The sequence below is a fragment of the Globicephala melas genome, chromosome 11 (genome assembly GCF_963455315.2).
Source record: "Globicephala melas chromosome 11, mGloMel1.2, whole genome shotgun sequence".
NCBI classification, from domain to species: Eukaryota; Metazoa; Chordata; class Mammalia; order Artiodactyla; family Delphinidae; genus Globicephala; species Globicephala melas.
In genome coordinates, this window is record NC_083324.2 from 62,879,864 (window position 1) to 62,889,548 (window position 9,685).

Consider the following 9,685-nt stretch of genomic DNA (forward strand, 5'->3'; position numbering starts at 1 on the left):
TGAGACAAGAAACAACAAAACAAAAAGACAAGCCACAGATTGTGAGACTATTTACAACCTATATGACCAATAAAGGATGGGTATTCAGGATTTATAAAGAACTCTTGCAGATCAATTAAAAAAAAGGACAAGGCAGGGGGAAATGAGCAAAAGCTATGAACAGGTAAGTCATCAAAGAGGAAGCCAAATAGCTAATAAACATAGGAAAAGATGCTCAACTTCCCTAATAATGCAGAAATGCAAACCCAGACCATGAGATACTACTTTACTAAATCAGCAAAATTAAAATAACTCTGATAACACCAAGTGTTGACAAAAATGTGGGATATTAGGAACTCATCCATTTTGGCTTGAAGTGTGAACAGCTATAACAAAATTGAAGGGAAATTTGGCAACACTTAATGCTGAAAATACACATACCCTAAAACCCAGTGCTCCGGCTTCTAGATGTATTCCTTAGGAAAACATTTATAGGGGTTCCCCTGATGGTGCGGTGGTTGGGAATCCGCCTGCCAATGCAGGGGACACGGTTTCGAGCCCTGGTCCGGGAAGATCCCATATGCCATGGAGCAACTAGGCCCGTGAGCCACAACTACTGAGCCTGCGCTCTAGAGCCCACGAGCCACAACTACTGAGCCTGTGAGCCACAACTACTGAGCCCGTGAGCCACAACCACTGAAGCTCGCACACCTAGAGCCCTTGCTCCGCAGCAAGAGAAGCCACCACAATGAGAAGCCCACGCACCACAACGAAGAGTAGGCCCCGCTCGCCACAACTAGAGAAAGCCCGTACACAGCAACAAAGACCCAACATAGCCAAAAATAAATTAAATAAATAAACAAACTCTGATCATGCATAACTCTTAAAAACAATTTCTACATATGTACAAGGAGGCAAGGATAAGAATGGGCATTGCAGTATCATGTGATTGTCAAGAAAACGTGGAAACATCCTAATCTGTCCTTAAAGGAATAGATAAATAAAGTACGGTTTATTCTTACAGTGGACTGCTACACAGCAGTTAAAATAAATGACTTATTTACCAACATATAAGTAAAAGAAAGTTGCAAAAGTGGATGTTGTATGATATTTATGTGTTTTAAAATACACAAACAATGATACATGTTAAAAAAAGCCTATTTGTTGGGACTTCCCTGGTGGCGCAGTGGTTAAGCAACTAAGCCCATGTGTCACAACTACTGAGCCTGCGCTCTAGAGCCAGCGAGCCACAACTACTGAGCCTGCATGCTGCAACTATTGAAGCCCACGCGCCTAGAGCCCTTGCTCCACAACAAAAGAAGCCACCACAATGAGAAGCCCGCGCACCGCAGTGAAGAGTAGCCCCCACTCACTGCAACTAGAGAAAGACCGCGCACAGCCATGAAGACCCAACGCAGCCAAAAATAAATAAATTATACTTATATTAACAAAAGCCTGTTTGTTAAAGTAGAAAATATGCATGGGAATAATTCCCAGTGACTTCAGAATGATAATTACCACCTAGAAAGGAGAGGAATGGGATGAGCTTTAGCTATAACTGTAATGCTTTTTTAAATTACTATTTTTAAAGAAAAAAATACAAAGCAACAGAGGCAATGCAGCCATGAAGATTTGCTCAATTGGGTTGCTGTAATGAGCTTCTACTGCTTAACGTCTCCCCACCCCCCAAAAGTGTGTGCTTTGGAATCTGGCAGAGACACAACCTCAAACTTGCTCAGGATTCGGTTGTAGTCATCTTTTGTTTCCAGGATATAGGGTAAGAGATTGCAGAAGCATTTCCCTGGGGCCGGAAGGATGTTAATTATGAGAGCAGAAGGTCAGGGTTTCAGGTTGTGCTGTGCCAGAACTGAGGGCCGGATCCCAAGTGACAAAGGTGCCCAGGTGTGGCTTCATAAATGTGGCACATGATAGGTGAGGTCCCCTAAAGTCTGTGGACCAGAGCAGGGCCCCTGTGGTCCAGATTTGAGCATGACACTGTTCGTGATCATATTCATATTCACTTCGAATTCACTTTTACATATTCACTTTTGAATATGCTAAGTCTGTGGTACCTTTGAGACATCCAAGTAGGGATGCCAGGTAGGGAGTCAGATCCACAAGTCTGGAGATCAGAGGAAAGACATAAATTTGAGAGTGATCAGCTGATAGCAACTGAAGCCGTAGGTCAGGAGTGATGGATCTCCTGGAGGCAGAGTGTAGCATGAGAAGAGGAGGGGTCTAGGGCTCAGGACCCTTGAGGATCTCCAATACGACCAAATAGAGCAGGATGAGCCAACAAAGGAGCAGGGAGCAGCCAGAGTGAGAGGGGAAAACCCAGGAGAGTGCTCAGTCCTGGAAGCCAAATAAAGACTGTGTTTCAATGAAGAGTTGGTCAACGGCTTCCCTGGTGGTGCAGTGGTTAAGAATCCGCCTGCCAATGCAGGCAACATGGGTTCAAGCCGTGGTCCGGGAAGATCCCACATGCCGCAGAGCAACTAAGCCCGCGCGCCACAACTACTGAAGCCCACGCACCTCGATCATGTGCTCTGCAACAAGAGAAGCCACAGCAATGAGAAGCCCGTGCACCGCAACGAAGAGTAGCCCCGGCTTGCTGCAACTAGAGAAAACCCGCGTGTAGCAACGAAGACCCAACGCAGCCAAAAATAAATAAATAAATAAAAGAATTGGTCAAAAGCATTGAATACGGGAGGGAGGTCAAGCAGAAGAAAACTAAATAATGGATTTAATGAAATGAGGGTCATAAAAAAAAGCACCTGTGTGGCCTGGGAGAGGTGGACACCAGCCCAAGAGGGTTGAGGTGTGAGTGGAAGTGAGGGACTAGAGAGAGAATTTTCCCCCAACTTTTTATTATGAAAAGTTTCAAGCATACAGAAAAGTTGAAACTATAGTATAATGATCACTTGTACATCCACCACTTAATTTAAAATCGTTATCATGTATACATACATACATACAAATATTTACATATTTAGATCTAGTCCTTGAACCATGTGAAAATGTAGGAGATCGTGACGCTTCACACGTGAACACTTCAGCACACATGGCCTCAAAATAAGGACTTCCTCCAGCTAAGGAAATAACAGTCAGTCCCTAATACCACCTGATATACAGAATATACTCAGATGAACCCCCAAATGGCTTTTATACATGTCTTTTCAAATTAGGATACCATCAATGTACACGCGCTGTGTGCGAGAGAGTGAGGGGATGGAGAGGTACAGGGAGTGGTCAGAGGAGGAGGTGAGGTGGAGGTGGGGGTTGGTTTTTTGTGTTTTATTTTGAGAGGGAGAGGCTGAAGATTCAGGAGGGGAAAAGGGGGAGGGTAATCAAGGACATGGGATGCAGTCACAGGTAGAGAAACTGGCTTTGGGCAGGAGGTGCCTCTGCTCCAGTGGTTCTCAAAGTGGGGTCCCCAGCCAGCAGCATCAAGCGTCACCTGGAAACTAGTTACAACTGAAAATTCTAGCCACCCACCCGCTGAATAGGAAACGTGTTTTAACACGCCCTCCAGGCAATTCTGATGCGCCAAGTTGGAAAACCATCGCTCTTTTCTGAAGGAACAGGGAGAGATGGGCACAGGTGCTATGTGGATTTGGTAACACGTGATTGAAGGAGTCCACCTCTAATGGCTTCAGTTTTCTCTGTGATGTAAGAGCAAGATCATCAACTGAATGTGAGGTGGAGACAGAGAGGCATCTCATAGGCTCCAGGAACAGGGAGTTTAATGTAGCCAATGACCAGCCTGATGTGACTGGTTAACGAAGCAATGCCTCTTAGGGACCACGAATGAGGAGTGGTGACCATTTCCTGGCTCGAGACTTCCTCCAACACTTCTTAGCTTGAAGAATAAACTCCTGAAGAAAGATCATTAGGCTCACCAGGGTTGAGGTTTTGCCTGAGACATACAAAGGATGGAAATATAGCGGGGCAAGGCAGTTCAGGATACTGTCGAGAGAGCTGATGAAATGAAGGACCACACAGGTGTAGCCACATAAGGTGGGGCTGATGGGCTGGAGGAAGGGAGGCACCAGTGACCCGTAGGTCCCGGGAGACTGAGAAATGGTTGCGAGAGGAGAGACTGAAGGGGGGAAGCTTAGGAGATGGGGGTTGAGTGATTCTGGAGGAGCCGCTGCAGATGACAAGGTCCAGGGTGTGACAGTGAGGAAGGGTGGCCAAGTCGGAGTGGAAAAGGTCCAGGGCATGAAGTCACCAAGGTGTTCAGACGTCAGGTGGGCAACAGGTCCCCTCCTTGGACAATGAGATGGGAAGAGACAGACAGTTTGCTGAGTGCCAGAGTCCCCCTGAGCGAGATGGAGAGGTCTGGGAGGGGACAGACAGTAACAAAAAGGAAGACAGCAATTTAGCCCAATGGCTGAGCCCCGGAGGCAGAGGGTTATTTTAAAGTAGAAACTGGGGGTGGGGTGGGGTGGAGGAGGAGGGTCTGGAGGCAGCAATCTGGAGCAATGAAAGCACCCTCACCTATAAGAAAATAAACAGCTGTCATTTCAGAAGCCTGCAGAGGAGGTAGTACCCTCCAGGGAGAGTTCAATTTCGGTTAAAGCCAGGAAATGGAGGGGGCACTCCAAGGAGAAGTGAAGGGTAGGAGGAGACTCCCAGTTTATTAGAGGGCACGAGGGTGGGTTCAGGAGGGGGCACGTGGGTCAGAGCCGGAAAGCACAGAGTGTGGTGGAGACAACAACGCGGTAGAGTAGGTGGGCCAGGGAGTTTACATTTTCACTCTTAAATATAAAAACAGGGATGGGAGGCAGGCTGGATATCATCTCATTAGTCTCTGGGAAGCTATAAGAAGTGACGGTTCAGGATGTGGCCTCTAGAGAAGACCTGCTGGATTCAAATCCCAGCGTTGTCATGCACGACCTTGGGCAAGGTCTCTGGGCCCCCATTTCCTCTGCTGTAAAATGGGGATAACAATAGTTCTGACCTCACAGGGTTGTTGTGCTGAGCCAGTGACTTAGTGTGTTAAATGTTGAGAACAGTGTCTGGACAGGCATTTCAGATAACTCGGTGGTGGCTCCCAAGCCCAGGGGAGCAGCCTCTTGGCTCACCTGGCCTCTGCCCTGTGCTAGGTAGGAAAGCCAAGTAGCCACCCCTTGGATGGGAATGAGGAGTTTGATGAGCAGCTGCAAATGCAAGAATGACTCCAAGATCAGAGACACCCAAGAAGATCCTGGTAGAAAAATGGACTCTTTGGGGGCAGCAGCTTGGGGTCACTGCCTACCTCTGGGAGGGGGGCTTGGTTCCCCAAGATCACAGAAGGTTTCATTGCTACATATCAGACCAATTATGGCTTCTCTAATGATAGCATGTCTAGCTCTACCGCAAAAATACAAGACGTCAATTCTAGGAATGCAGAGGAACTTCTGCAAGAAAAACCTCAAACCCACTGATCCCAAAAAGAGGGGAGAGAAGAGGAAGAAGCAAGATGGTCTCATGTCCACAAAGATAGAAATACAAATGTATTATATATCTAATTTGCCTCTAGACATTACAGTAGGTGAATTTACACAGCTGACATCCAAATTTTGCATTATTATGAGAGATCGTCAGAAGAATTTAAGGTCAAGTTTTACAAAGAAAATCAAAGAAATCTTAAAGGAGGTGGGCTTTGCTGTTATTTGAAGAGGAAATCTTTGGATCTTGCATCACAGCTCTTCGATGAAGATGAAATTGGAAGCTATAGGGAGGAATGGACAGGGAGTTTGGGGTTAGTAGATGCAAACTATTACATATAGAGCAGAAAACAACAAGGTCCTACTGTATAGCACAAGGAGCTATATTCAATATCCTGAGATAAACCATGATGGAAAAGAATATAAAAAAACTATATATGTATAACTGAATCACTTTGCTGTACAGCAGAAATTAACACAACATTAAGAAGCCACACATTACAGGTCAAAGTGGCAAAGTTTCAGCTGAAGGAGTGATATGATGCCTCAAATCTACAAGAAGAAGCTGTCTCTGCAACAGAAGCAATTGGACTGGAGACCTGAGAGGCAAGATGGGCCAACCAGAATGTACCATGAGTGAGTTGTCATCATCAAAAATATATTTCATCCAGTGGATTCAGAGGATGATCCGTTGGTGCCGAAGGAGGTCAGAGAACACCTCTGAGTGGAGTGTTCCAAGCCTGGACAAATTAAGAAACTCCTTTTCTTTGCTAGGCACGCAGCTGGTGTGGACTACGTGTCCTTGAGGAATGCAGAGGAAGCTGGTTATTATATTCAAACCCTTGATGGAAGGTGGTTTGATGGCCATGAAATCATTGCCCACGCAGGGGATGGGATTACAGACGATCGGGTTGAGGAGGCCTCAGGAGAGAGGGAGAGTTGAGGGTAAAGGGGAATCTCCAAAGGCTAAGTGTGTGTATGTGAACTGAAAATAGTTAATTCTCCTGTGTGCGGTGATATACCAAGAGAGGTGGAGTGGGAGGGCACTGCACCACAGGCAGCAGTGTTTTGTCACTATCATTGTAGAATTGCTGGTGCATGGTAACAATAAAAAGTCGATTTTAGTATTATTTAAAAATTCTCTACAGACAACTGAAGAAATACTGAATTTCACTTTGAGGCTAGTGAAAATAAAATGTACTTTTCCCCATCCTCATTCACAGATCCTTTGGGATGCTGATTAAGAGCCTTGCCTTAGAGCCAGCGATGTCTCAGAGTGGAAAGGAAGCCAGGTCAGGAGAACACGTTGCTCCCCGCCCACCAGTCTTCTGACCCTTGGTCCCTAAATCCTGGAATTGTCCTGGCTTCTGTCCTTTCTAAATCCTGCCTGTCCAGCTTTTCCCTCAGTTCTGTAAAGATCCTTCTAATCGTTTACTCTTACTTCACCAGAGTTAATTTGTTATTTCTCTGCAGACAGCTGCTTCCTCAGCTCCATGACTCCCAGCCTGGAGTCATGGAACAGGTGAATTTGGGGCACAGAAGTTTCGAACCACTGAACGGCTGTGTGGTGTTGGGTTCATTACTTACTCCAGCACATGAACCAGGAAGAACACCTCCAAGGACAGGTGTGTGAATTTGGTGAGATGACATATCTGCTCTATGATTTCAGGGACCTTGATTTATTCTCTGCTGAATCTACAGTGCTTGTCACAGAACACAGAGAAGGGGATCAATACATATGCCTTGGTTTAATGAACTTTGTATCTGAAAACACTCTATAAACTCAAATGCAACGTGAATTGCTACATCCATTTTCCCCAGGATGGAGAGAGCTGATTCTATTTTTCCCTTCAAAGTTGTCTTGGTCTTGCTTTCTCCTTCTTTCCTTGAATCTTTATCCTAAATCTATGTTGGAACCCAGCCAATTTGCCTGCTTCCCCTCATGCCTGATTTCCTAAAATCTGAAAAGCCACCCTTCTTAAATAGAGGGTGGGTGGGTCCATATTGATAGGATGGGAAGAAAGGAGGAATCTCTTATTTCTTTTGTCCTCAGGGTACATGTCCACATTCAATAGCTCTGAAATTGATGCTGAGATGGGCACCCCCATTTTATGCAGAAACAGAGCTGTTGGACACAGAGTAGATATTTCCCAGAGAGTCCAGTTAAGAAATAACTCAGGACAAGCTGAGGTCACCGAGGTGTAAAAATAGAGGGAAATGATATTTCTTTAAAGGACAGAGATCCCTTAGCATTGGGGCGCTATTACAATCCATAAGGACACCTCCAGGTCCTTCCTATATGACACTAGGTAAAGACAGGGACCGATGTGCCAGATACAGACACGAGTCTTACAGGTTAGCAAAGGGAAGGAGGATATTGACACAGTCCCGTCCTAAGGAGTGATCCCTGATGCTTCTGGGTCTGTGAGGCCAGTGTGTCTGTCATCAGCAAAAGGAAAAAAGTGAAGGAGAAGCTTGAGGGGCGGTGATGTTAGCCAGAAGTTATGAGTTTCAGCCTGGGGATCACAAGGACCCATCTAAGCCACAGGACTGAATGTTGTTAGACTGAAGGAAAAGTCCCTCAGTTGCTTCAGCTTGAAGGGAGCATGAAGGGGGCTCTTCAGCAGTCGGCCAAGTTTGAGCGGATGAAGAACTCCATCCCCTGGTCGATGCTGCCCCCTGGAGGTCTATATAGGTATCGCGGCTCCCTTTCACGCGATTCTGTCGCCTTTTCATGCCCTCCTGAGACCGTTGGGTCAGAGGGCTCCTGTGGATTCCCGGAGCAGTTCAATGTCCCCGAAAACTGTGTGCTCCAATGTAACTTTAATGCCTCCAGGCTCCAGAATATGAGCCTCCTCATATTCCAGCAATGCTCCTCAGTGAGGCCTGCAAGAAACCGTGCTTATCAGTCCAGCGTATATACTTAGGTTCAGGGACGGACAGGAGAAGGGAAGCGCAGAACTTCGAAAACCAAGGCGCCAGCATGCACAACCCTTCTCCCATCGGAGTATTAGTTGACTTTCGATGAAGACACCTGTCTCAGGAATCTCCCTCGTGGGATATCCAGAGACCCCCTTCTCAGAAACCGCTCTGTCAAAGCAGCTTATGTCTCCCTAGTCCCAAGTCCCAAATCCTGGGCCCTTCTGTGCTCCTCGAGCTGGGGCAGGAATCAGGTCAAATGTGAGAATATCTGGATCCCCCTGGTGGTGGTGGGGTTGGTGGGTAGTAACGGGACAGGAAGGTGGAGGCGCCCAGCGGTGAGCTCGCGGTCCCCCAGAGCCCAGCACACAACCGCCCAGCACTGGGCAGGCCTCAGGGAATGTCTGGGGCGAAGAGTCAGGCAGGGTAAACCTGGAAGGACGCCGAGTGGAGGGGGAAAGTGGTGGTGACACCGGGTGAGGTCAGTTAAGGACACTGTCCTGGTTCTGCCCCGGAGGCGTCTGAGGCCGCCCTCAGTCCCCACCATCTCTGCACCCTCCCCGGCTCTTCAGTCCTTGAGACTGAAGCTCAGAGATATGGGTCCCAAAGCCAATCAGAGCGCTGCTCTCAGAGATGGGGCGGAACCCCAAAACGGCGGGAGCCGGAGAAAGCGGCTCCAGCGACCCTGCCACGCCCCCCCACCGCACCCCCCCCCACCCGGCGGCAGCCAATCGGCAGGGCCCGCGGGCAGAAAACGGTCCAGCTCTGCCTCGCTCTGCGCGGTCCTCGCTTTCAGCCACCCGCGCTCAGGCCATACGCGGGACCCCTTTGTACTCTTATTCTCTCTGCCTCCGCGGGCGGGCTGGGCCTGCATCCAGAGTGCCGAAGCGGGGCCTGGGAGGGAATGATTAGGCTATAGGGGCGGAGGAAGCGTCGCCAAATTACCATTTTCCCCTGACTGCCCAGGCCTTCCCCCTTAGGACTTAAGGCGCCCCCATGTCTCCCCAGTCTAGAGTCTGAGTTCAAACGAGGTGTACAGGCAGCGGCAGCAAGCAGGCGCCGAGTCATAGAAATGGATGAGATGGTCACATTGCAAACCTGGCCTACCAATGCCCCAGTGGTGTGGGTACCGCAGCCCTCTAGCAAGTGGCTGTGACAACCACATCAGAGGAGCTAGGGAGCTGACACTGAAGGAGAGGAGGCAATCCCAGGGTCAGCCTGAGGAGGCAGGAGGCAAAGAGAGCTGGTGTTGGTGTCAGGGAGCCAAGGCAGACCTTGGACAGTGCCCAAGGTGGCACAGCCGTTGATGCATCTGCCACCTTAACCAGGGCCATTTCCTCCACCAGGCTGGTTAC

The 9,685-nt window shown here is 48.1% G+C and overlaps 1 pseudogene; it reads left to right on the plus strand.

Annotated features, from left to right (window-relative positions):
• Positions 1 to 3,174: 3,174 nt before the first annotated feature.
• LOC115860588 (17S U2 SnRNP complex component HTATSF1 pseudogene) lies at positions 3,175 to 6,354 on the plus strand (annotated as a pseudogene).
• Positions 6,355 to 9,685: the final 3,331 nt, after the last annotated feature.